Here is a 6,000-nt window from a genome sequence, read left to right as displayed (position 1 = left end):
AGGGAGTAATGATAAATGAGGAGGATGAACATGTTCATATTGTAAAAACTCCAGTGTTTACAAAGAAAGATCAAAGATAGTGTTGACATCAGCCAACGTCAATGAACTAGCCCATTGTATCCAACGAGGATGCAGAGCTTTAGAATTCAGCACACTCGCCTTCATGACAGCTTCTAAAGGGGGCACCAGCGGGACCAAGAAAATGCATTTTCCCTGAGCCAGAGAGCGTTCCTTTAGAATTGCCAACTGTACTGCTGTCCAAAAACATTCTGGAGAAGAAAAACCTAACGCTCCTGAACAGAACGAGGAGAACGAGGATCAGGAACCTGAAAGCCCTTGAATGTCTTAGTTTTAGAGCAGTCACGTAAATCATTTCTACGTTCAGAAGAGTCAAGTGGAGGCAAACCAGCACAAGAACCAGGCTTCTGTTGTTGCTGCCGCACATTTCTATTCCAAGTGGTTTTAGGAAAGACTAGACGATCCTCGTTTCCAGGAGGAGATTTACCTTGTGCCTGTGTAAATGGTTGGATCCCTAAACTATTGTGACCCAAGGATGTATACACATCCGCAATAATGATTGGTAGCTGTTGCTCCCTATCCATGTCTGCCACCACCGCCAGGCATTGGCACACTTTCAAGCAAACTGCCTCACCTTTAATGTTGGCTAGAATCATATCGGAGACAATAGGGAAGATTCTCACTAACTTTATACCCAAATCCAGGGCTGGACCTTTTCATCTGGTACCTTTTTAGAACGCTCTGCAGAACGCTCATGGAGGGGGTGCCAAAGCACAGTGTATATACTGAAGCAATCACCGCCCCCGAAGTCCGCTATGACAACTGTACGCACAATACTGAGGGTGTCAGTAAAAATGATATAAATTCTCCCCATATTAATTGTGCATATTTTAACAAACTCTTTTCATTCCTGTCGGATTCCCCCAAGGTGTCCTCCATCAACCCCTAGTCGGAGATACGTGGTCAGACAGGCCATGCGACTCAAACCCGAGCCTACCCATTGACAGGTCATAGATGGGGTTACACTTAGCTCTAAGACATGTGTGCACCCAGGAAACACCATGATCAAAACCACAGACACCACAAACAGATCAGAGGACATTTGCCCCAAAAAACACATTTGGCCAATGGCGAAAATTTCCAAAATACTGCATAAAGTCAGGAACACTCTGCCAATCAGGACACAGCATACACACCACACATAGGGCCTCATGTAGGTAGCCAAATACCGGTCGGTAACGGCCGATTTTCGGTAATTATACCGTTACCGACCGGTATTTTGGCCATTGGTATGTAGGGGGACATATTTTGCTTTCGGAATTTACCGAATCGGTAAAATTACCGATTCGGTAATAATACCGAATCGGTAATGTTACCGAATCGGTAACTTTTCCGAATCGGTAATTTTACCGATTCGGTAAATTCCGAAAGCAAAATCGAGATGTAGGGGGAGTGTGTGTGTGTGTTTATGAGTCGGTATTTACCACCAACTTATAGTTGGTGGTAAATAATGAATGTATGTGTAAATGCATTTTTACGCGCGTAGCAGTGTGCAATGTGGCATACATACATGCCCTTAGGGCATGTATGTGTGCCACATGTGCACACATGGCCGAATCAGGGGTGCAACAGGGTGTCAATGTGACACCCTGCCACCCTTGTATGTGTTCCCCCCATTACCGAATCGGTATTTACCGATTCGGTAATGAGGCATACCTTCCCATCAATGGGAAGGTATGCCTCATTACCGAATCGGTAAATACCGATTCGGTAATTACCGACTAGTAACGATTCGGTAAAAAATACCGACTCATTACCTACATACCAGTTACCACTTCTAAAATACCGATTCGGTATCGTTCGGTATTTTAGAAGTGGTAACTGGTATGCTACCTACATGAGGCCCATAGTGATCACACACTTCCCACAACGGACATCTGGACACATACATACTGGCCCACACTAGCTCTTCCTGAGTTCGAGAGACACCTGTGTCCCCCTTATCAGACAATTGTACTTCTTGTTTAGGACTAAACCAAGAATGCTAGATTGGTTTATTGTACCTCACAAATGTATAAATGGTCAGCCAAAACCTCTGCACAACGAAAGACTTTCTTCAGATGCTACTTTGTCAGTCCTTTTCTGGACGCTGCTTTTAATTAAACCAACTTGTTCCTGTTTTGCCAAACACCCCTTTTCTTTTCATTTTTCAAGGTAAATTCATATCGAGCAACACAAGCGTGGCTAGAAAATATTGCAGAAGTATAGTTTGTAAAAAGCCTTTACCAGGATGTCAAGATATATGGGGATTGGTAAATGGCAACCTCTATCACAAAAGTTTCAAACACACATCCTCTACACCCCCTAGACAGTTATGCACACTCGTGAGATCCATGGTCCACATGCATAGAAGAAGGGCCCAATTGCAGGGGACTGACAGACCAATTTAAATATACAGAAGAGGCAGGTAGGTAACTCTTCCTAGCAGGCGATAGGTAGAAAAGTCTGTGTTTCTGCTGGAATCAGTTCACTGCTACTTGCTCAATAGAAGGGGCCCCCTCTAAAGATACATAAGCTCTGGGAGAAAAGGGGAAACAACCACAGCACAAATACTATTGTACAACCTCTCACTTGACCTCTATTTCTTTGACAATAGGGTTAAACTGCTCCTACGGGCTCATCTTAGAAAACAATTCTTTTATTATGAGACATTATCTACTCAACACCCACATTTTATAAAAAATATATATATTATTGGTAATGGTAAATATGTTGTACTTTTTTTATCAATAATAGCAAAAAGTGAATAAAAAATAATGTTCCTAAAAACATACATATTGTTACAAATTCTTTTTTTCACATTGCTCTTTTTTCTACATTTCATTAATCCAAAAAGACGATTAACATATTATATTAAGCAATCCAAAACATTAATATGCAGTGCACCCCTAAATACATAAAAGCAAATCAAATCACTTGGCTATATCCACAGTCATTCTCACTCATTCCATACGCACTAACAATCAGGCCTGGACCACATATACATCCTGGTCAGAAGGGGACAGCAGTATTTGAGATCTCCATGACCATATCATGGGCTGAGCGCATATGACTAGGTTGATGCGCATTTCGGTGGAATAAGCCTTATCTTGACCACCTTCTTTAGGACCTTCTCAATTCATATGCTGTAGGGGTACAGACAGATATTTTATAAGTTGGTAGGTCCCGATGCTAGAGGTTGACTAGCAAACTTTCTTTTCTTTGTGGATCCTCCAGGTAAAAACAGGAATCTTTCCTTGTTGGGCAACTTCACCAATGCCTTGCCATGATGAGCACTCCTCTTAAAGTTTGTGTCCTCAATTGAATCAGGGGTTATCAACCCCGTTTGTAGTTACATTTCTATGCCTCGTATGAACAAGGGTCCCCAGACATCAATGTTTACATTTTTGAATGTGTCTAGTACTACTACCGATAATGCAGCGAGTACTTAAATTAGCCCCACTTTATCACACTGTCATGCCAATGCGTTGCATTTCTCTTTCATTCGGGACCAACGGTGTCCAGTGCCGCATAGTCGGCGTGCAACAGTATGTCACGATATATGGGGATTGGTAAATGGCCACCTCTATCACAAATGTTCCAAACACACATTCTCTACACCCACTAAACAGTTATACACACTCGCGAGATCCATGGTACGCATGCTTAGAAAAAGGGCTAAGTTGTAGGGGACTGACAGACCAATTTAAATATACAGAAGAGGCAGGTAGGTAACTCTTCCTAGCATGTGATAGGTAGAAAAGTCTGTGTTGCTGCTGGAATCAGTTCACTGCTACTACTTGTGCTTGGCCTCAGTATTTGCACAATTTCCTTTTAAATCTTGTACGTTGCACACAGATTTAATAATTGTTGTTTGTACCTTGCACCTCCTGTATCAACATTTCCCGTTCTGGTTACTATTGGCGGCATTGACACCCGCTGCCATGTCCTGATTGGTCTTGGAGCAACCCAATCATGGGCGAACCTGAGAGGAGCCTGTCAGAGCTCCCCCGGCATTTAATGGAGGCTGCACCGTGAACGCTCATTGAAGGTGGGCAGCACACGCGCTGCTGGTGTGCCAAACGCAAGCCCGTCTGCGCCCGCCTGTGTTTGGACGGTGCCAGGGGCCAGGCACCCTGTCTCTCTCTTTTCTCATAGGCTAGTATATTCTACTGAAAAGCACGCCGCTCTTAGAGCCTACCTTCAGTGCTGTAGTAAGCACAAGTGGGCCTCAGATGAGTTGCCTCGAAGTTTCAAGACTTGCAGTTTTGCACACAGTCTATCTACAACTATTACAAAGATGACGTCACAGACTTCACCTAAGTTTACGGAGTTTAGGCTTTATAGCATTAATTGTTGCCCCCTAATCAAACACCATGCCAATGTCTTCAACTTTATTCAGGACAATGCCCTAGATGTCTTGTTTCTTACTGAAACCTGGCTTAGGCAGTTTACGGTAGCAGAACCTGCCTTAGCGCTCCCTCCCGGGCACCAGCTGAAGAATATTAACAGAACTAGCAACAGAGGTGGTGGCATTGCCATGATTTATCGAGATGGATATGTTTATTGCCTACCCCATTGCACAATGCCAGACAGAGAAAGTGGTTTCTTTAAAATTTCCCTGAACTGCAATTTTACTCTTTCAGGACTTCTCATTTATCGCCTACCCAGCCCCTCCAAAGTCTGTAGGGTGGCACTGACAAATTTATCGCCAAACTGATTATCAAATCAGCCAACTTTAAAGTTCTGGGAGACCTCAATCTTCACTTAGATGCTACCCATGAACGTGAGACTGTGCGTTTTATAGATGACCTTGCCGCTCTCCAACTTACCCAATGGTTCCTGGTGCCATGTACTCTGTTGGTCACATCTTAGATCCTGTTTTTTCTAACCTCAGCACCCTCTGTGCTGCAATATCCCTTCCTATGCCATGGGCAGATCATTTTATGATCCCCCTGACTCTCTGCCTGCCCTGCCAAACACTGACAATCACCTCAAACTGGACTAAAAAGCACCCTTGGCATAAACTCTACCCCCATTAAATTTGCGGTTTTCATTCAGGCTAACCAGTCTCAGTCTCTTTTGAATGCAGAGGCAGCTAACAACACTCTGCAATCCTGGCTTACTGCACTCTTAGATGTTTTCATTCCAGCTAGACAGACTGCCAGCAGAAAAGCCGCTCTGTGGTTCACTGAGGCCCTTACTTGTGGCAAAAAAGCACTGCAAGGTCCTAGAATGTTCATGGGGAAGCTTATGATGCTCCAAAAGAAAATCAGTATAGAGCAGCCATTACATTCTATTATAAGATGATTTTGAAAGCAAAGACAGGTTTTGCTAGTAAAATTAGGAACAATAAGAATCCCGCCAAGGAAATATTTAACCTAATGAATAGCCATATTAAACCAACACTTTCTGCTGAACCCATCAACACTTCTAGTGCGCATTGTACGAAGATAGCAGAATACCTTAGTGACAAAATAGAGTGTATCTACTGACACTTCTCCTCGGACGTTCCCGAGGCAAGGCCAGGCACCACTGCATTGCCATGTGTTAGCAGCCTTACGCTGGCACTCAATTTGCTTCGTCCTTTGTGTCTGCCTGAGCTGCTCACCCTTTGTAGGCAAGAAAAATCTGGCTCATCTGCAGATCCACTCAAACCTGATCTGTTCCTCAAATTTCATGACCGCCTCCTCCCACTTTGCTTAAAATGATTAATCTCTCCTTGTCATGAGCTCACATGCCCAGACCTTGGAAGCACGCCAAGGTCATTCCCCTCCTGAAGAAACCTTCCATGGATGCCTCCAAACCCCAAAATCTCTGTCCCATTTCTCTCCTCCCTTTCCTTGCAAAGGTAACAGAGAAACATGTTAATGGCATTCTGACTTTGCTCCTGGAGGACAATGACATCTTGGACATTTCCCACAAAGGTTCCAGGCCAGGATA

This window comes from Triturus cristatus, chromosome 5_2 (genome assembly GCF_964204655.1).
Source record: "Triturus cristatus chromosome 5_2, aTriCri1.1, whole genome shotgun sequence".
In the NCBI taxonomy this organism is placed as follows: domain Eukaryota; kingdom Metazoa; phylum Chordata; class Amphibia; order Caudata; family Salamandridae; genus Triturus; species Triturus cristatus.
This window is presented reverse-complemented; position numbering follows the sequence as displayed.